Source organism: Heloderma suspectum, chromosome 5, assembly GCF_057233095.1.
Source record: "Heloderma suspectum isolate Gila_16-S chromosome 5, 16-S_ref, whole genome shotgun sequence".
Classification (NCBI taxonomy): Eukaryota; Metazoa; Chordata; class Lepidosauria; order Squamata; family Helodermatidae; genus Heloderma; species Heloderma suspectum.
Window position 1 is genome coordinate 184,106,005 of NC_139462.1, and position 21,198 is coordinate 184,127,202.

Here is a 21,198-nt window from a genome sequence, read left to right on the forward strand (position 1 = left end):
AAATGTATTTAGGCCTAGAAGTCAGAGTCCTGGTAAATAGCTGTTAACAGCTGTGGAACACAACAGCCCCCTCCTTTTCAGGCATCAGTTTGTTCCTTTGATTAATGGACTACATGTCAGGGTGGAAACTGAGCTGATAGAACCCCAGAGCAGTTCTGATTCTGAGGAGGATCAGCAATCTGTGGGAGAGAAGCCAGCTCATCCCTCACAGGCACAGCAGCTGGCAGAGATTCCTCCTGCCAGCATTCCTGAGATAGCGACCCTGGCAGTGAGAAAGTGCGGGAGGGGGGCTTGCTAGACGCTCAACGCAGACGCAAGGAGCGATGAGCAATGGAGGGCGCGGAAAGGAGGCGTAGCGCCCGTTTGGCACGCAAGCAACGGCCACGTCCCGTGGACCCAAGGGAAAGAGGGAGGTTCTCTCCCTAGCCCATAAGTTCAGGGTCTTCAAGTGATTCTCCTTCAAACAGGGATCAACTGCCTACCTGGAGCATAGGCTACTCTGCTGTTCATTGCTTAGTCGCTGGTGATTAGCATCTGAAAGAGTCATTAAGTTGTAAAAGGATTAAAGCCTTGAAAAGAATTCTTTCGTCTGTGTCTTGAGTTGGTTATTGGAGTGTACTGAAAGAGGCCGCTGCGGCGCTCCTGACACTACAGTTGCCAAATACATTGTGCTGGTTCACACATCACAATAAGCCACTGTGGGTTAATTAACCTCCAGGGCTCACCAGTCACCATTTTGAATATGCAACTGTTCTAGGGTTATCTGAGGGTTGTTTAACCTTCAAATAACCCACAATGCCCAGGTTTGCAAGACACAACAAGCATTCTGGAACCCCATGGGTAAATTAACCTATAGGAGTTTATCACAATGTGTGAACCCGCCCATTATGTAATTCTATTCCTAGTTTTTCCAGATTACTCAAAGATGTACCCCTCTTAAAAGAACAATTGTTTTGGTAGGAAGCGAAATATAAGGATGAAATATAAAGAGAGAGCCTCAAATGTATTACCATTTCAGAAAGTCAAGAAATGGAAGTGGGATACTGAATCCTCCTTGTATATGCTGCTTACTCTCCCCCCAAACATTTTTCACTGGGGTGAGATCACTTCTGCTATCACAGATCCACTGATGATAGAAGCACCCAGGGGTCAGAATCACTGGGCCGATTCACACGATCATCATAGGCTAAAAAATGCACGATGGTTTATTTAAGTCATGTTGCATGTCATTACATATCAGGTCTGGTTTGCTATTTGTCATATCCGAAGCCTTGCACGGTAGCATGGCTTCTTTTGGGAGGAAACAATCCTCAAATAACCCAACAACAGCCCATGGGTTATTTAAGGGTTGTTTCCCCCTCAAACATGTTGCTCAGGTTTGGATAACACAACAAACCACAGTCAGGTGGGCAATTATGCAAATTGTGTCCAACATGCACTGGCATACACCATGGTTTGTTTGTTTGTTTGTTTGTTTATTCATTTCATTTCTATACTGCCCAATAGCCGAAGCTCTCTGGGCGGTTCACAAAAATTAAAACCAAACAGCACACAATAAAACAATTTAAAATATATAGAACATTAAAACCACAATATAACAATACAATCACAATAAAACCTAGCAGCAGTGCACGAGTTTAAAATACAGATTTAAAACAGCAAAGATAAAAATTTAGAAAGCTAACATGCTAAAATGCCTGGGAAAATAAAAAAAGTCTTTACCTGGCACCGAAAGGAATACAGTGTAGGTGCCAGGCGAGCCTCACTAGGGAGCTCATTCCAGAGCCGGGGTGCCACAGCAGAAAAAGCCCTCCTCCTAGTAGCCACCTGCCTCACTTCCTTTGGCAGGGGCTCACGGAGAAAGGCCGATGACGATGATCTTAAGGTCTGGGCAGGCACATATGGGAGGAGGCGATCCTTCAGGTAACCTGGCCCCAAGCCGTTAAGGGCTTTGAATGTTAACACCAGCACTTTGAATCGGGCCCGGAAATGGACGGGCAGCCAGTGCAGCTGGAAAAGTACTGGCGTAATATGAGCTCACAGGCCAGTCCCTGTTAACAATCTTGCTGCCCTATTTTGGACCAGCTGAAATTTCCAGACCGTTTTCAAAGGCAGCCCCACGTATAACGCATTGCAGTAATCCAGACGAGAAGTTATCAGAGCATGGATAACTGTAGCTAGGTTATCTCTGTCCAGATAAGGGCATAGTTGGTATACCAGCCTAAGCTGATAAAAAGTGCTCCGTGCCACTGAGTTCACCTGTGCCTCAAGTGACAGTTCTGGATCCAAGAGCACCCCCAAACTACGAACCTGATCCTTTAGGGGGAGTGCAACCCCCTCCAGAACAGGTTGAATATCACCTAGCCGGGCAGACGAACCACCCACTAACAGTACCTCCGTCTTGTCTGGATTGAGTTTCAGTTTATTGGCCCTCATCCAGTCCATTACCGTGCCCAGGCACTGATTCAGAACAGCCACTGCCTCACCTGGTTTTGATGAGAAAGAGAGGTAGAGCTGGGTATCATCCGCATATTGATGGCACCTCAGCCCACACCTCCGGATAACCTCCCCCAGCGGTTTCATGTAGATGTTAAATAGCATGGGGGATAAAACAGAGCCCTGTGGAACCCCATGGCACAATTGCCATGGCACAGAGCAATAATCCCCCAGCACCACCTTCTGGAATCGGCCATCCAAGTAGGAGCAGAACCACTGCAGTGCAGTGCCTCCAACTCCCAACCCAGACAACCTATCCAGAAAAATACCACGGTCGATGGTATAGAAAGCCGCTGAGAGGTCCAGGAGAATCAACAGGGTCGCACTCCCCCTGTCCCTCTCCTGGCAGAGGTCATCCCACAGGGCGACCAAGGCAGTTTCCATTCCAAAACCAGGCCTGAAGCCCGACTGAAATGGATCTAGATAATCTGTTTCATTCAACAGTGCCTGGAGCTGTCCTACAACCACGCGCTCAAGCACCTTGCCACCATGGCTTGTTTAGCCTATGATGATCATTCAAACCACGACTCTGTGTATGTGGAGTGGGAGGGGGAGTAGGCTACAAAGGAGGGTTCAATCTACCACACCACACTTGCTGTTAAAAATGGCACTGGGCTTATATAGCAAAGTGTTAGTAAGGATGTCTCAACATCTTCAGTCACTAACAGCTTGATCCAGAGACAGCAATACACATGTCTTATCTGTGTACAGATCACTCTCCTCACATGGGCACCTTCCTGCATGCGCAAAGTATGATGGCCACTTACACATCATCAATACAGAGGAAAGGTGGCACCAAACAAGAGGAGAAAAGAAGACACAGATCTGCAAACAATTTGCATATGCTAATTCATATGTATGTGTATCTATGTATCTATGTATATCGGGGGGGATTATTTATTTATTACATTTATATCCCACTTTTTTCCTCTTGTGAGGAACCTAAGGCAGTGTACATAGTCGTCCTCTTCTCCATTTTATCTTCACAACAATTCTGTGATGTAGGTTAGGCTGAGAGTCAGTGACTGACCAAAGCCACCCAGGGAGCTTCGTGGCTGAATGAGGACTAGAACCCAGATCTCCGGAGTCCCAGTCCAACACTCTAGCCACCACACTAGCTCTCATATGCAAATTTAGAAATAATCACTGTAATTTAAAAAACTATACATCTTATCATAATGGGGAAGACTTTGACCAGGTGATCTGCATGGATGCTGTTCAGTCTGCTGTACAGGTGCTAACTGCTGATGGCCAACTTCAAGGTCCCTGTTCTCCCTTCTTATGCTCTTTATCTTTAAACTGGACTGAAGACCAGACAGCCTTTCAAACAGATGATGCCTTCAAATAGAGGGCTATCCTCTCCAAAGCAGGACACATGACTACCCTATGCAAAAAGGTGATGAGGAGCAGTAAGCCTTGCATCTATATCCAAGGGTATAGATAGGGTGTCCCCAGAGTTGGGCAACCTGTGGCACAAGAACCACATATGGCCATCAGCTTAATTTCATGTGGTCCTCATCCAAATTGCAAAAGCCCTCTGCAAGTGATCAATTCAGACCATTAGCAACAAGAATCTGTCCCTTCCCCAGCAGAGGGAGAGAAGGGCTATCAGAAAAAAGTGAGAGAAAAAGGGGTAGCAGAGAGAAAAAGGGAGGGGGAGAGAGACAAAGAAAAGGAATGACATAAGTAGACAGGAAAGTGGGTGGAAAGACAGAAAGGACCCCCACACACACACCATTTCTGGCTCTGGGCTTGCCCATTGCCAGCATTCAGCCTCCCGACTGATTACACCCAAAGTAATGTGGCTCCTAACAGAAAAAAGGTTCCCCACTCCGGCCTATGCTCATCGTCAGTAATGGTTTGCTGAAACCCTGTAGTCTCCCCAGTTAACAGCTTAAAAGCTGAAAATGCCAGCTGCCTAGTTTGCATGAGATTTTTGCATGTAATACAGACCCTGCTACTGTATCAGAGAATCTATGGATTGGGACCAGAATATTAACTGAGTTCTCAAATGTCAATTTTATTCTGAGTGTACCATTCTACACAGGGAAAATGTTTGTACCCAATTTCCATAGAGTGGAAAATCTGCTTTTGAAGAAGGATATTTCAGAGACAAGTAGGAAATAGAAGCATATATTTTTATCATGCACTGTTATGACAAGATACTGTAACCTTTAACTAATCATAGTTTAGCTGACAAATTTTGGAGGTATGTGTTTTTAACTAAATAATCTTGTCTGCATGTGTTATTTATAGATAATTCAACCTGTCAAGAATTATAGATGAAGAGGGGGAAAGAGCAGACAGATTAAAAAAAAAATCCCTCAAAGTTTTATTCAAGCATGTGAAAAGCTGATAGCGCTCTGCAAACATCAAAGATTTATGCTCCATTCCATTCCAGTGTTTTAGATTTTAGAAAGGGAATGATTACCACCTTCAACCAGCCTGTTTTCCCATGTGCGAGCGGTAAGATCTTTGCCTCAGTAGAGGGAACAAGAGATCTGAATTCATCATCACATGGATGCAAAAGCAGGTTGCTAACTCTAGCTACATCTCATGGAGTTTTTAAGGCACATACTATGAAAGTAGATGGTAGGAGCGCTGCAGAACAGCAAGCTGAAAGAGCTAGAAACACTAGTTTCGCGAGTGACACAGAACTCATTTTCCTGAAGACAACCATTTTCAGATTGCTGAAGGTGGTTTGAAAGAGGGATGGCTTCTTGTGCCATGTACACATTTCATTTATGCCTCTGCTAAACAGGTTTTGCAGATTTTAATATTGCATACCAAAACCTGAAAGATGTGTTTGAGATAAGAGATGACAAGGGAACAGAAGGAACGTGTTTATATACCAGAGGAAGCAGTGCCTCCCTCAAACCACTTTAAATTATCTTAAAACATACTGTGACTGGGTTCAGACAACACAATAACTCACACTCAAGAGTTGAGTATGGGTTGAGTGTGACTTGTTGTAGAACCATGAGTTGCTGTTGAAATGTGGGTTATCTTGTTGTCCAAACCCAACCGCGCTAACAAACCATGGTTGTTAACCACAAGCAACCCATTAAGAAAACCCATGGTTTATTGTTGGGTTGTGAACTGTGGATTGTTTGTGGTTAACAAACAATGGTTTGTTATCGTGGCCGAGTTCAGACAACACAATAACCCATGTTTCAGCAACAACCCATGGTTCAATGATAACCCACACTCAACGCATACTCAACCCATACTCAACCCTTGAGTGTGAGTTATTGTGTTGTCGGAACCTGACTGTCTCCAGCCTAATGCATAAAAAGCTGAAATATCAGTTTTCAGTTTGAATCCCTACCTCTCTAGCTATTTAATTGGAATCAGCCTTTGGCCATACATTTTTGTGTTTGTCTAAAAGCAAAGGTGGGAACCTTTTTTCTGTTGAGGGCAGTATTCCCTTGGGGGTAATCTGTCTGGGCTGAATGACGGCTTTTGGTAGGGCCACAGCCAAAAATGTTTTTTGGACACCCCCTTTTTCTCTCTCTTTCTGCTACTCCCTTCTTTCTCTCTCACTTTCTCCATCTTCCTCCCCACAGAGCAGACAACTTGAAGAGGGACAGACTGCTGTTGCCAGAGGTCTGAAATGATTACTTCTAGAGGGATTTTGAAATTAAGCCAAGGGCTGCATGAAATTAGGCCCAAGGTTGCATACACCTAGTTTGAAAAGGATGTGCTGTTGTATTGATACTAGTGTTATGGATATATGCCCAACATTCAAAACTTATAACGCTAATGGTGATGACATCTTTTTTGGTGCCTCCTGTACCCTGAGGACATGGATTTCCATGTAGGTCTCCTACCACCCTTGTGGAATGAATAAAACTGGCTTAAATGAAGTAAATGTTTATATCTATATCTATATCTTCACTCTCTTTTCCCCACAACCCATTTGATTTTAACACATAATCAGCAACATTTTCAAGACTGTTCAGCGCCTTCTAAAATATCCTGGCAAGCTGTTCAGACACTTAAGACACCGTAATGAAAACTGTTCTCCTGAATATAGTTGGATTTTACTCAACAGGCAGTAATTTGGAATGATTTGGAATTCTCTTCAGAAGAAAGGTCCTCACCTAGGTACTTTGGATCTAATAAGCAAGGAAACTCCATGACAAGCAACTGGTCATTAGCCAGCAAACTCCAGAAATGCAACAGGGTAGATATGGAATAGTCTGTGAAGGGAAGGTGACTGAGACCCCAGCATGGCAAATAGAGAAGGGAGAAAGAGAAGAAAGTGAGAGGGTACAACTTAGCAGCCTTGTTCATGGTATATACATTCATCCCATTTTTTTTTAATTTGCCTTTAGTAAACAGGCTTTGAAAGATTGTTTTTAAAATCTACAAAACCTACACACTTTGGAATTCAGAAGCAAAGCTTCTCTCAAAGCTTTTTCAGCTTCATTAAGGTCAAACCAGAAGATGATATTAAATATGTGTATGCATTTAACATGCTTTGTTTTTTCTTTAAAAACAACAGGGAGGCAATCAAGATCAGGACTGCATGAATGGCAGCTACCTTCCTGGGGCAAATTGCAGTTTTGAGTGGTTCAATTTTTATTGGGACTGTAGCATGGAAGGAAAGGAAGGATGAGAAGGAAACTCATCCACACCCTGTGCACCATGATCCAGATCTGGATTCCCGTCCCCACAGTTGTTATTAAAGTAAAAACAAGACACAAATGCATATGTGCATTAATGTCTATTGTTGTTTGGCCCTCGAAAACCATTCTCAGTTTCCAGCCTTAGTTTGACCATTCTCCTGAAACGCTTACATTTATTTCATTTTGTTTCTCTTTCCCTCTATGTTATAAGCCATTTTTGCTTGTGCTGCACTGTACTTTGATTCCTTCTTGCTGCGTTAGCAGCATACTGCCTTTCCCATATGTTTGCTGAGCATTTATCTTGCCGTGTCCTGGTTTTGCCCATTCAGCCTGTTATTTGCAGATGAACAGAAGAGTACAAATCAACAGAACTGATGCTGCTGACACTGTGCATGTTGATTAGATTTGACTTAATGTATTATTGTACGTGGTGCAAGTACCAGGGCTAGCTTTTATATTTTCAGTTACAAATGCACTCCAGAATCTTTACAGCTACATTTTCTAGGATGAAATATTGGACTGTGTTCAGATTTAGTGCTACACCCATCCAGAAAATCCCTCTTGAATTCCGTCTTATCATTAAAGAACGTGCCAAATGTTCTAAGAGTGTTTATTTTTCCTTCGCCAGTAAAAGAAAAATATTATCCTTGGAAGCCCCATTTCACCACACCACTTTTGACAACTGTAATGTCACAGGCTGTATCAATAGCATCATATTTGTAAATTTGCAACTTTGATACTGTTAATACAGCCAGTTAGCAAAGTTTCAAATGGCTAAATATAATACCATTAATACAGTCGGTGGTTACATATTTGGCCATTTGCAACTCAGGAAGCAAAAAACTAGGCCTATACAATTCATAACCCAGCAAGCTTAACAGAGCTCACCAGTCATACTTGGCAGTCCACTAGGGCTTCACCAAAGTAGCCTGCCTGGGCAGGCAAAAACAGGGGCTGGTAGCAGCACTTGGCAAGCCACAGAGATTTGCAGTGCCGCATCGATCAATACACTGATGATATCGAACGCTGTTTCTCCCCTCTATCACACCCCAGGAAAGCCATGGAGATTCTGAACCAGTGTCTGAGATCAATGATGGACTGGATATTGGCTAACACGTTTAAACTTAATCCAGCAAAGACAGAAGTCTTCTTGTTTGGTCAGACTACTGGTTTGGGAAAAGAGGTACAGTCTATAGTGTTTGGGAAGGTTTGTAGTCCCCCTGAAGAATCAGGTTTGCACTTTGGGTATGATCCCAGGCTATGGAATTCCCTGTCCTAGAAGGTTGGATGGCACCCTCGATGATGTTTAGCCACCAAAGAATTTGTGTTTTGTTTTGGCATACCTATGGCAGGACCAGATGCTGATGCTGATTTAGTAGTAGCAGAAGTAGTATTCCCGTGATCTTTCGAAAAAAATGTTTCTTCTACTGCTTCATCTGTCACACTGACTGGCAGCATCTCTTCAGCTTTCTGGACATGGGTCTTTCTCAGTACTACATGTACATGCTGAGGATTGAGCCTGGAACCTTTTGTATGCAAAGCATGTGCTCTAGCACTGAGCTATGGCCTTTCCGCAAGGAACCTGTTTATCTTAGAGAATTGAGCATCCTGTTTATATTAAGTCTCTCAAGCTCCCACTAAAATCTTGGGGGTTTGTATATGCTACTAGACCCCTAAGTGGTTCTTTGTCCTCCAAGCAGTGCTCACCTTTGGAGGGATCACTAAAAAGATTATATCTGGGTACACGATCTCTTGTTTCAACTCTAGTAGTGGTCTTTCCAATCTCACCCAGTACCTACTCTCTTCAGGCCAATAACATTTGTTATAAGTTCTGGATACATAGGATTACATTTGAGTCCCAAGTTTTTAATTTCCAGCCCTATTCGCTCCAGAGTGAATAACAACAGATGCTTTGACAGAAACCCCTTACTTGGGGGGGGGGGGAGTAACAAAGAGCCCTTTACTCAAGCTTTGAAATCAATGGCTGAGAATGCAATCCTATGCATGTTTAGACAGAAATAAGTCCTACAACTCCCAATATCCCCTAGCCAGCATGGCTGGCTGGAGAGCACTGGGAGTTGTAGGACTTATTTCTGTCTAAACATGCATAGGATTGCACCCTGCGTTGCATAATAAGGAGAGGGCTTTGCTTAAACTCCTGTTGCTGTTCATGCTGGTGATTAGAGAGTTAAAGAGCCCTTTGCTTGTGAGGACTCACCTTGAAGAAAGTGGGCAATGTGCATAATAAAGGGGGGTTTATTGCATCTGTGAATGTGCTAGGAAACAGAAAGAAAGCTCCTGAAAGCTAGAATGAGCCCTTGGGTTGCCGCTTGCCTATCTCTAGCCTAAATCAAGATCTTAATTACATGAAAATAATCATAAAATTGAAATGCAAAACTGTAGCTTGAATGTTAATCGCTAAAATTATCTCAATCATTCAAATGCAGTTGCCTATGTACCTGACAACATAATACAAAAAAATGCATTGTGACTATAAAGTTTCTACAATTCCTATTTCAACAAGAGACATTATTGGAAACAACAATTTTGCCCACAGTGAACACTATGTGATTGACAGCAGTGGAGACTTGGACAAAATGGTCCTGTGCCTCTGTGTACATTCTCACTGTTCCAAGAAAAGTTTCAGAGTCGACACTGTGTCTTAATGTTTTCATTTGACACTGTAGCCTGTTAAAATAGCATATACCCTTAGTCACTTTTCCAGCTATAAGATTTAGAGCCAATTCCAGTTTTGAAAATGGCAGGGTTTTGGCAGGTACTAAATGAAGCCTGTTGAATGGTAGTTTTTCCCTGGCAAAGTTAACATTCTATATTGGGTTTTTACATGCATGGAACTGTAAAGAAAACCTTTTGCATTTCTGTATTCCAGCTGGTAAACATAGGTTATATTTTAGATTAATGGGCTGATGGCATTAGGCAGATGTATTTTGGTAACAGAATAATCCCTGAACCAGTGGCCTAACACCTCTACCAGGAACCCATCTGTGTCCATTTGATGGTATTCTACAGCCTTATGACACCATTTGATCCATGGAGGCCAGAAGAGCCTTGATCCAACTTCATCTACCAATAAATTATGCTGTCTTGCAAGTTAAGTTAGCACAGAATCCCACTATGGCTTGGTTCAGATAAATAGCAGAATAACTTGAATGAATCGCCATGTGAGCAAGAGAAGAAGATTTTTTTGCCTGGTTAGCAACCACCACTCCCTCCATCACTTTATGCTATAGCCAAACCCAGCAAATCATTGTTTGTTCAAACCAGTTTGTTAAAAAAACAAACAAACCAGGATATCAAACCAAGGTTCTTCATATAACAATAAACCATACTTGACTGTTACCTCTGAAACAGGCCAATAGCTGTGATTCAATTAACAGATATTTTTAAGATTAGCTTCTTAAATCTATGTACATTTAACAAGATCTTTAGTTATTGGTTGAAAACAAAGCAAGACCAATTAAAAATGAGATGTTGGTATCATAAACACCCATTGTATGTTTGTGGAAGAAGTAATATGATTTAGAGATATTCAGTTTATGTGGTGATACAAATTAGAACTTTATCCTCTATTTTTAGCCTTATTTTTAATTAGCTAGCACATTCACAGGTTTACACTGCACTGTATTTCCTGATCCAAAAATAAAGTTACTCCAGAGTTTAGGACTTAGAACTAATGGGTGGAAATTGGAGGGAAGCAGATTTCAACTAAACAGTAGGAGAAATTTCCTAACACTTCAAGCTGTTTGACTGAAGAACAGTCTGCCTCAGACTCTACTTCACTGGAAGAATTTAAGCAGAAGCTAGATGGCCATCTGTAAGGGATGCTGTAGCTGCATCCTGCATTTCAGATTCCAGAATGAGCATGTGGTTGGACTAGATGACCTCTAAGATCCTTTCCAAATCTATGAAACAGCCCAATCCTAACACATGCCTAATAAATTGCATCACTACTGTGAGGTGAAATTTCACCTGTGATACTCATCATACAAAACAACAATATCCGAGAATGCATTGATATTACACAAGTTTCACCGGCAAATGCACCTGTGCAAATCCTTGAGATTGGGGTGCCAGGATGCTCCTACTCAACCCAGATATAAGGCTTCATTTGTTTAAAACATGGGTTTTGAAATCTGTACCACAAGAAGTAGTGATAACCACCAACGTGAATGGTTTTAAAAGGGGATTAGTCAAACTCATAAAGGATAGTGCTAGCAATGGTTTCTAGTCATGATAGTTATGTATTACCTCCAGTATCAGAAGCAGTATAGTTCTCAGTACCAGTTTCTGGAGATCATGTCCTGCTTGTGGGCTTCCCACAGACATCTAGTCAGCCACAAATTGCTGCACCAAGGAGGTAGGGGTGTGATATGCATGTGTGTGCGTGCGCGCATGCACACGCATGTGCATGGAAATGAATGGGTCTGTGTGTGTGGATATGTGTTGTATGTGTCCATACGTTTGTGTGAGAGTGGATTGTGTGTGTGTTATATGTGGTATAATGTGGATATGTATGAATGTGTGTCTCTGTATGGATAGATGTGTGAGCTTTTATGGGTTGCTGTGTATGAATGGGGAATGTGTGGATGTGCATATGAGAGAGAGAAAGATTAGACGGCCCCACCCACATTTTGGTGTGGTCCTGCCCAGTTTTTGCTTTGGCTCTCTTCACTTTTCACTTAGGCCCCCAGAAAGTCTGAACAAAAATGATAGGACTCAGATCTTCCAAAACTGTTATCCTCTGGTCATGGCCACTGCTACAGTTACTGCTAAATCCAGGTTGGCCTTGCATCACACTAGCTTGGAAAAAGGCTGAGCCATTTCTCAAAAAATTAAAAATGGCTTGGCTCCTTTCCAAGACAAGCCACATTCAGTCTGGCCTATCCCTTTATAAGCTCCCAAACTCCCATCCATGTACCCTTTCATCCCATCCAGCCCTATACCCAGAACTCTCTTCTTTTTCTTTATGGATATTTATCTGGTTGACACAGGCAACAACTACATTCTGATAGCAGCATGCCATATGGGAAGGAAGGAGGTATCTCCCTCCTTTTTCACCACTCTAGCCTAGGGCTACTGACCTTGCAACAGCCTTAGGGAAAACTACATTTCCCAAGGGCTGTTTGGTCCTTACATCCAGGCACTAGAGATAGGGGGGAAATGGAAGGAGAGATCTCCATCTTTCCTTCTATTTGTGACAGTTTCCCACCACCATCCACACTAGCCAGGTAAGTGAGGTTTTAAACGGATTGGGGGAAGAAGTTCAAAGATAAGAGAGAAGGGAGAGAAGTTGGGGGCTGGTTGAATGAGAAGAGGCTTGAATGGGAATTAATCTCTGGCTTGGAAGTCAGGTAAGAATTCAGGTCTCCTAATACTCTCTTCTTGTTTGAGGTAAGCATTATAAGCCGATCCAAACTTGTATCCAAATCCTGGAAGTATAAGTTTCACCAGTATCTCTAGTTGCTACTGCAGCACATATACATGAGAAAAAGTGATTTCCCCAGCTGCAATGTATGTAACTACCACACTGAAGATCAGGTAGACAATACCTCATATGAGTGAGCCCGTGATGTATGTCAGATGGAATTTTTCACCTGAAAGTTTTGATGTCTCTTATCACCATACAGGTTGATGGTCATAGGCACTGGGCTGGAAAATTAGAAAGAGGTTGAACTGTGACTATTATATATAAAATCCAAAAAAATTAATTCAAGAAAATGGAATATCAAATGCCATCTGCACATTACTGCTGACTGAAATAGCATATGGGCAGACTAGGTGTGGTGTTTTTGTTTTGTTTTTTAACTCTTTTGAAGGTAATTAGATGTCAGAGAGAGAGACTACTCAAAAAACAATCCCTTCACGATATCATTCCACAACCACAAATATTGGAATCCTCTATAGTCTGATATATTTATTTATTGTATTTATATCCCACCATAGCTCCCAGCAGTTTCCTATCCAGAGGACTGATCACATTCATATCTTGTTAGTTTCAGCAGTGCGGCAACATCAGGTGCTCCCAGATCATTCACTGGGCCTCAGTCTCTGTATTTTAATTGCAGCAACTGATTGACTGGGGAATTAACATTTGTCCCTACTTCAACTGGGTCTGTGCATCAGGATCGAAATCTAGACTCAAATGATACTGGCTTCCAGTACTGATGAAACCAATTTATAAGGGAGGAAAGGGTGGAAAAAGCAATGCAGGGCAGAAGTTAATATTTTTTTCCATAGGCATTCTTAAGAGCCATGCCGCCTTGCTATTCAAGACCTCCCTTTAGTTTTGACATGGATTAGTCACTATTAACAGAGGCTAATTAACACGTAAGTGGTGTAACAAATCACTATGACCATCTGGACCATGAGTTTACACCAACCTGCCAGGGAGAAAGGCGGCTGTTAAAACTGGTCTGCTTTATCCAGTCTCAGTGTCAGCAACATGAGGTGAAAGGAACCATTTGGGTTGGTAGTTGGAAGACAGATAAGATGGGGGTGGGGGTGTTCAGGGTTGTTGCTGTCTAGTATTATCCCTCTTCAGGCATTCATTTAGGAACACATGAGGCTAACTCCACCCCTTGTTTACACCCACATGCCAGCAACACTTCCAAGCCAATGTGCAATCAGATTGGGTCTAAAGCAGATCAGCTTCACTGCATATAGGCTTTACACCACGGGGATGGGAAGCCTGCATTCTCACAGCCCAATCACATGTTCCTAAATGCACACCTGAAGAGGCCTATTGTCACTGTGAAATCTGGCACTGTCTTTCTATGGGTGCTTGTTTTTTTGCCCGCAAAACACCTGCTCAGTCTGCAATAAATGAGATAATTACAAAGATGCCATACGACTTCAGTGCTCTCCCTTCCAAAAGAAACTGAAACTGTAAATGACTGTCCTTAAGCTCCCTCTCCTCAGGGAAGGGAAACACAAAACAGTACAGTATACAGCTTTCTTTACAAAGAATGTTAAGGAACCATCTAAAAGAGTTTGATCTATAAGGGTAAAGAGCACCTAGCTCCAAGCACATTTCAGCAGCATGCAGCTTTGATGAATCTGGATAAATCTGTTTGAGGAAATCCTTTGAAGTGAATTTGGGCTGTTATTACCATTTAAAAACCAGAGAGGTAGCCATGTTACTCTGTTGCAGCAAAACACCAAGAACCATGTGGCACAGATTAACAAATGTACTGCGGCATAAGCTTTTGTGGACTAAATCCCACTTTGTTAGATATTATTTTGCAAGTTTAACACCAGCAATGCACTGACCACTTTACAGAACGAAGAAGAGACAAGGTCCTTTGCCACTGTCAGAAGACTATGGAAGAAAGAAGACAGTATTTGATAAACCAATGTAATATGGGTAAATGTTAACTAGCCCCCAACAGCCAAAAGCTCCAAAGGTGAAGTTAATCTTGGTCCTAAAAAGACTTTGTGTTAGAACGAATTTCTTTGATGAAAGGAATGGTGAAGGCACGTTCCAGCCTCTGCCTGCTATTCCTGTTCTGGGGAAATATTCTTTGATAGAAAGAGCAGACATGTGTATTCACTACACACACCTGCTCTTTTAATACAAGTCACAATAAAAACTGCACATTGTAAGCACCATCTCAAAAGAGGCATTTCCCCCTTTCTTTCATATAGATGCATGCAACATCTAAAAACAAATAGACCCAGTTTGAATGATCGAAATAAACCACCATGACATATTATTTAAGCCACAGTGGGCTGCAGCGCATGCCAGAACTTGCTAGGCGGGATTTGAATATTCACCGCCTGGCCTCAGCTTGTTGTGTCCTGCGAACCTGGGCAGTGGGCACTGTGTAAGGTTAAACAACCCTCACATAGCCCTAGAACAGTCCATGGATTATGCAAGGGTTGTTTAAGCTTCAAACAACTCCCGCCACTTGGGTTCGCACGACCCAACAAGCTGTAGACAAGCGGTGAATATTTAAAATGGCCACACGCACACACCGCAGCCCATCATTGTTTAAATAAGCCATGGTGGGCTGTTTGATCATACGAACTGGCCCATAAAGTATGCTTCTAGCTTCTTGCTTCATAACTAGTGTTTCACCCAAATGCAAGTTCTAGGTATTTTATCACGATCTGTTTAGCCATTTCAGCTTTATCATTATATGTAAGGCACTTAAATGTTCCTCCAGTTAGCACTGCAACACTGCCAGATGTGAGCCTGCCTCAGCATTTAACTACCAATATGCCTTCTCTCTGCCTGTCATTAAGAGATATCAGGTTTGCAGGTAACAGAGACAAGGCCTTTCTGGCACTGGCTCATCAGTTGTGGAATTCTCTCCCCCGGGATGCATGCATGGCCTAGCCCCATGCTGATTTTCAAGCCCATTTTAATTTTTTTTAAAAAAAAATGTTCATTTTTTTAATTAAAGGTACATTAGGGAGCAATCCTATGGCCACTAGACAGCATCTCGATGGCCACAGAAGTTTTGGGTTTCTGGGAACCAAGCTCAGAACCAGGGCTTCCCAGAAACCTGACTCCCTGCCCCCTCAGAGGCGGCACGGTTTGTCCCCCACTCCACATTCGTAAGAGCAGCACAGAGTGACCAAAAAGGGTTTTTTTCTGGGGGCAGGGAGAGGACCATGGAAGAGCCATTACAACGCTTCCTATGTGCCATCCAGCATCCCCCTGCCCCTGACATGCCCTGGCTAGACAGCTGAAATCAGCCACCTAGCCACAAATGCAGGGTGGCTGGAGCACAGAGGAGAGGATCTCCTCCATGCTCCACCTGACCTACATTGGATAGTTGGCCGCCGTTGAGTTCGGAGGTGGCCGACTATCCCCATAGGACTACACCCTTATTGAATCAATATTTTAGCTCCTGTGAGTTTAAAATTGTTTTCAATTTTACAGTTCCTTTTAATTGCATAGTTTTAATATTGTGTTTATTTGCAAGCCATCTTGTGAGGCCTTTTCTCTAAAAGGCAGGATATCCATTGATGGATGGATTGATGGATTGATTGATTAAATAAATAAGTTTATACCAGTGTGCTTTCACTGAAACCCATTCACTAAATATCAATGGAAAAAAGAATCAATGCCAAGAGAATTCAGTTGTCCCTATAATTACGTTCTTGAGAAGTGTGTTATAAAAAAACCTATAGTAGTACTACTATTAATTTTCTTTCATAAGTATTAGCTTTCCATTATAAATATTTTCCTCCAATATAAATAAATCACATCCAAATTCAAATAGCTAGTCTGCTTCTAGCTCTCCTTTTATTACAATAGTAAAATCAAAACTAAAACTATTTGCTGGACAGTCCTGTGGTGACATATCCTGTTGAGTCCCCCATCTGATTTTATGTACATAAATTAGGATTATACAGTAAAATGAGACTTTTTCCTTACCATGAGTTATTTAATCTAAGGAAAGGAAAGGAAAGGAAAGGTTCCTCCTGTGCAAGCACCGAGGCATTGCTGACTCCTAGAGGGATGCCGCTTGCGCTGGCGTTTTCATGGCAGACTATAGCGGGGTGGTTTGCCATTGCCTTCCCCAGTCGTGACTACCTTTCCCCCAGCAAGCTGGGTACTCATTTTACCAACATCGGAAGGATGGAAGGCTGAATCTACCTGGGCCAGTCACCTGGGATCCAGCTTCTGCTAGGATCGAACTCAGGTCGTGGGGAGAGTTTCGGTTGCAATACTGCCGCCTACCACTCTGTGCCACACAAGGCTCTTTATTTAATCTAAAACCCTTGCTAAAAGCAAGAATATTTCAATAGCCTAGATTAAAATATCAAACTACAGTACTTCACTCTTCTTTTTTGCTCCATAGTCAAAGTACTGTGCATTATGCACAAATCTCTAAAGTAAGGACTTCACATGTGCAAAGATAATGGACTTTGTTAGATTGCTTTGAAAGAAAGGCTAGCAACTCAATATTACCAGGAAGCAAAAGATGCATTATTTAAACATGACAATATTCAGAAAGATTTAGACTTCAAACCAACTTGGTTACTAAACCTCATTCTTCCAGCTTAATTAGTGTTATCTCAAATGCTTTGTCTATAATATTGTGTTTAATTGCAACACAGAAAGACAAAATATTCACAATAAAGCAAAGTTCTACAATAAAGCAAAAGGTGGAGGACCCTTTTCTGAATGGAACTGCAGACATTCACAGCCTCACACACAGAGTCAAAGTAATTCAGCAATGTCTTGAACATGCAAAAGTTCTTATGAAACACAGTGAATTTGCAGGATTCCCTATTCACTTTGACAAAGAAGAGACCCTTGCTATAGTAAAACCTCTTCAGTGGACCTCTGGATCAGGGGAAAAAACCCTCTTCCATGTACACACATTGTTAAAATTTAAAATTATTTTAAGCTGCATTTAAGGGTGGAACCCTCTCAATACGCCTTTTGCCTCTGCTCCAACAGAATTAGCTTGCTTGAGAAAGGCCTGTGAAACTTCAAGGAAAAGGCTGCCACAAGGGAAGCAACAGGGATATTTCTCCTTGTTTCCCATGTTGCTGTCACCTGTTCTCTCAGGCTGATTTTAGCATCCATCAGAAACTTTCTGAGTTAAGACACCTGCTGTCAATGTTAAATAATGATTAAGACAAACCCTGGGTTCCTGTGGACATCTCTGCATTATGCAGTAGGGACTCATGGTAAGCCAATAACTGGGGAACTAATCCAGGGAAAATTTGAGGGGGGGGGGACATATAAACTGGATACAAATTCACCAAATGTATATTTTATTACCCATCCTAAAGTACCAAAACAAACAGAAAAAAATACGAATGCCCTTTGAAACGCTTATCTTAAAGCGCTAAGGCCTTGGGCTCTATCCTATACAAACTCCTCAGAGAAGGGTGAGGAGAGTCTCTGAGGTGTAGGAAAAGGATCTGCAAACTGAAATACTGGACAGTTTATGTGAAGGAATTTGGACTTGAAAACCCCACAGATAAGTATCTGTTAAAATCAGGAAAAGCTTTATTAAACTGATTAACCTTCAGGAAATTATCCCTAATACACAGAACAAGCTCTCCATTATGGTAGAGAGGTTGTGAAGAATGACTAACATACGTGCATATGTGATGGGGATGCCTGTCAGTGGCAGCATTCTGAAGGAAGTTCATGCAGAAATAAGCGCTATAACAGGGCAATGGATTGCTTTAGTCCCACAACTTGCATTCCTTAACATGTTTATCGGGTCCAATACTCAATGCAACTTGAAGATCTGATAATATATTTATGGATCGTTGCATGACTGGAAATGTGAAGCACTGGAGGCACAGTGCAGGGCTATCACTCAACCTATGGTAACAAGAGGTATGGAGTACAGCATCCTTCCCCAACCTGGCATCCTCTATATGTTTTGGATTACAGCTCCCAGGATTCCTGACCATTGGCCATGCTGGCTGGGGCTGATGGGAGTTGAGGTCCAAAATACCTGGAGGGCAACAAGTTGGGGGAGGCTGGAATACAGCAATAGCAGAAAAATAACTGGGAAGGTGCCGTCATTGCACTGAGAAAAAGTTGTGGACTCTCTTGAAACTGACTAGCCTGCATTTATTTCATACATCAGCACTTCAGAAGTACATCCTGGACATCTTTGACACATGGACATCAGTAGAGAGGACTAATCAAACAACTACTCTCTATATTCTCTGCCAACAAAGAGCCAAGCCAAGCTACAACCCCCATAACAGTTATTCATACTTGACAGTATTCATTCCCTGACCCTTTCCCATTGTACACATGCAGATTTGTAACTGACAATGTGAATCTGACAATCTCCAGTTTAATGTTGATGTTTGGGTCAAGTTAGTTGTACCTTGAAAGGTTAAATAAATAAATGCTTTTGAGGCCAAGCCTTCACATCTGGCTGACATGACCAATACTGACTAGAGTGAGGCCAGACCAAAAGTAATGAAGGGCCAAATCAATGAGTAAAGCTGCAGGAGACCACATGGAATTGAAAGGTGAGGCGCAACAGTTTTCAACAATACAATTTCGCATCTCTATTCTAAAGTAATTGATGAATATCTAGCCAATTATAAAGGCTAAAACTTTATTGTACTATAGCCAAACGTTACACTGGAATTATTTCATAAATCTTTCTAGAACTCTCTCCAGATTTTATTTTACTTTGACAACAACCAGTAAGCACTTAATATCTTGCTTTTCCTGCATTTAACAATGTCTTCCTACTCTTACATTTTACCTGTTAATATCCAAGGTTGCAACTCCTCTGACTAAACACTTGCTCTTATGTGTTTCTCTTATGCACACCAGCACCAGAGGAAAAATCAAATTAGTATTACTAACAGAGAAAGCAACTTAGCTTCCCTATCTCCCTCTGAATATGGCATATTGGTGTCAAAACCATGCTTTATACCTTTTTTAGTGTAATGTATTCTCTAAGAAAGCACAGCTTTGATAATACACCCTTTATTGAGACTCAGCTAGTGTACATCTTACATTTCTTATTCCATCCTTCCATATTTTTTCTTTCTTTTTTAAATAATTCCAAGTGGTGTATATACAGAATTAGAGATGGTTTGTGATTTGTAAGATACAGAAGAAGCAGCACAAAGTGACGGCATATCTGATGGGATGTGGAGGCAGTAAATCTATGTGCCAGGAAGAAAAATTAAGTTGGCAATCCCTCTTGCCAAAGTAGATGGTGCTTTTAGTTGATCTCAGTAGTGGAGTTTATCCCATAGGTCTCAAGTACAGAGACAGTACTCTGGATCTAATTAGATCCACATATAGCCAGTATTCCCTTCTTGCCAAAACATTAGGCTGCACTTGACAAATAACTGCAAAGATGAAATATTGTGCGTACATATATTACCTAACTTCCGTTTTCAGTGTTCATTCATACACAAACATACTTTATAAAAACTTGTGCATTGCTTTTTACCGCCATTTATTTACATGGTGTTCTGCAAAGAACAGGTTTGACAGGTCCCTACCCCAAGGGGCTTACAATCTAAAAATAGATATAGGAAAATAACAGCGGAAGGGAGGGAAATGGAGGCAAGGATAAGCAGAGGAAGAATATGCTATTATTTCAATTACATGTACTTTAGCTTAGTTACAATAGGGTATTGGGACTAGGGGGATTTTTCAGAAGCTTCCTGAGAAAGGTGAATTTAGGAGGGACTTGAAGAAAATGAGAGCGGTGCTCACACAGGGGAATTCTGGTACAGCAGTTCCAGGCATAAAGGGCAGCAAAGGAAAATGGATGAAGTCATTTCAGGGAGCAGGAGATCTTCAGATGGTTGAGGGTGATGAAGCTGGACAAGCGAAGGTGACAGGAAGGGCTGTGTTGGGAAAAAAGAGAGCAGAGAGATAAGGTGGGGGGGATGCCACAGTGTGCAGTGGAGAGTGGGGAGGGTCCATGGAGAGGAGAGAAGCATCTAGGCAAGCAGAGCAAGGCATGGACAAACACAGCCTTTAACACTTACTCACAAGTCTAATTCAGCACCTCCCTACCCACCAAACTGGCTCCCTACCCACCAACCTGGCTCACATATTGATAATGTTCCAGGACATGGCAAACTACAATGCTATGCATGTCAGACCATTCACAAGCAGTTATCAAACCAAAAAAGTGAACAGATTGTACATTCACCAGCTTGAACTGGCTGTGTGAACTGGCTGGTTGTGTGAACTGACTGCGTCTGCTCTGCAAAGCACAAAGGCTAAGTGTGACACCTGATTAAAGGAATGAAGTCAGTTAATTGCATGAGTTTTAATCATTTCATCTGCATATATTTTATATTAATAAAACATTTTTTTTCTGAAGAAAATGCACTCTGTTTATTTTTAGATGACACAGATGTGTCACAGCAGGCCAGGCTTGTGTCAGAGAAATGTCTCTTTTAACATGGTGCTTATGACCTGTGGCGGGGGGGTGTCCATAAGTTCTTGTATTAAATATACTTAACACTTCAGAAAAATCTTCTGCCTGATCAGTCAGGGGCACCTTTTTAAGTGAAAGGTTTTAAATTAATTAATTTGATTAATTAGTGGAAAAGCCATAGCTCAGTGGTAGAG

At 41.9% G+C, this 21,198-nt stretch overlaps 1 protein-coding gene across 11 annotated transcripts in view; it reads right to left on the reverse strand.

Moving 5' to 3' along the window:
* The window catches only part of LOC146344933 (histone deacetylase 9-like), a 398,626-nt gene that overhangs the window by 363,840 nt on the left and 13,588 nt on the right, over window positions 1–21,198 (reverse strand). For 9 of the 11 annotated variants that reach the window (XR_014792360.1, XR_014792359.1, XM_084858631.1 and 6 more), the window contains exon 2: window positions 12,698–12,797. The exons of the other annotated variants lie outside the window; for them this stretch is intronic. The gene's annotated coding sequence lies outside the window, so the exon portion shown is untranslated. The remainder of the gene's footprint in view (window positions 1–12,697; window positions 12,798–21,198) is intronic. 11 annotated transcript variants of the gene reach the window in all.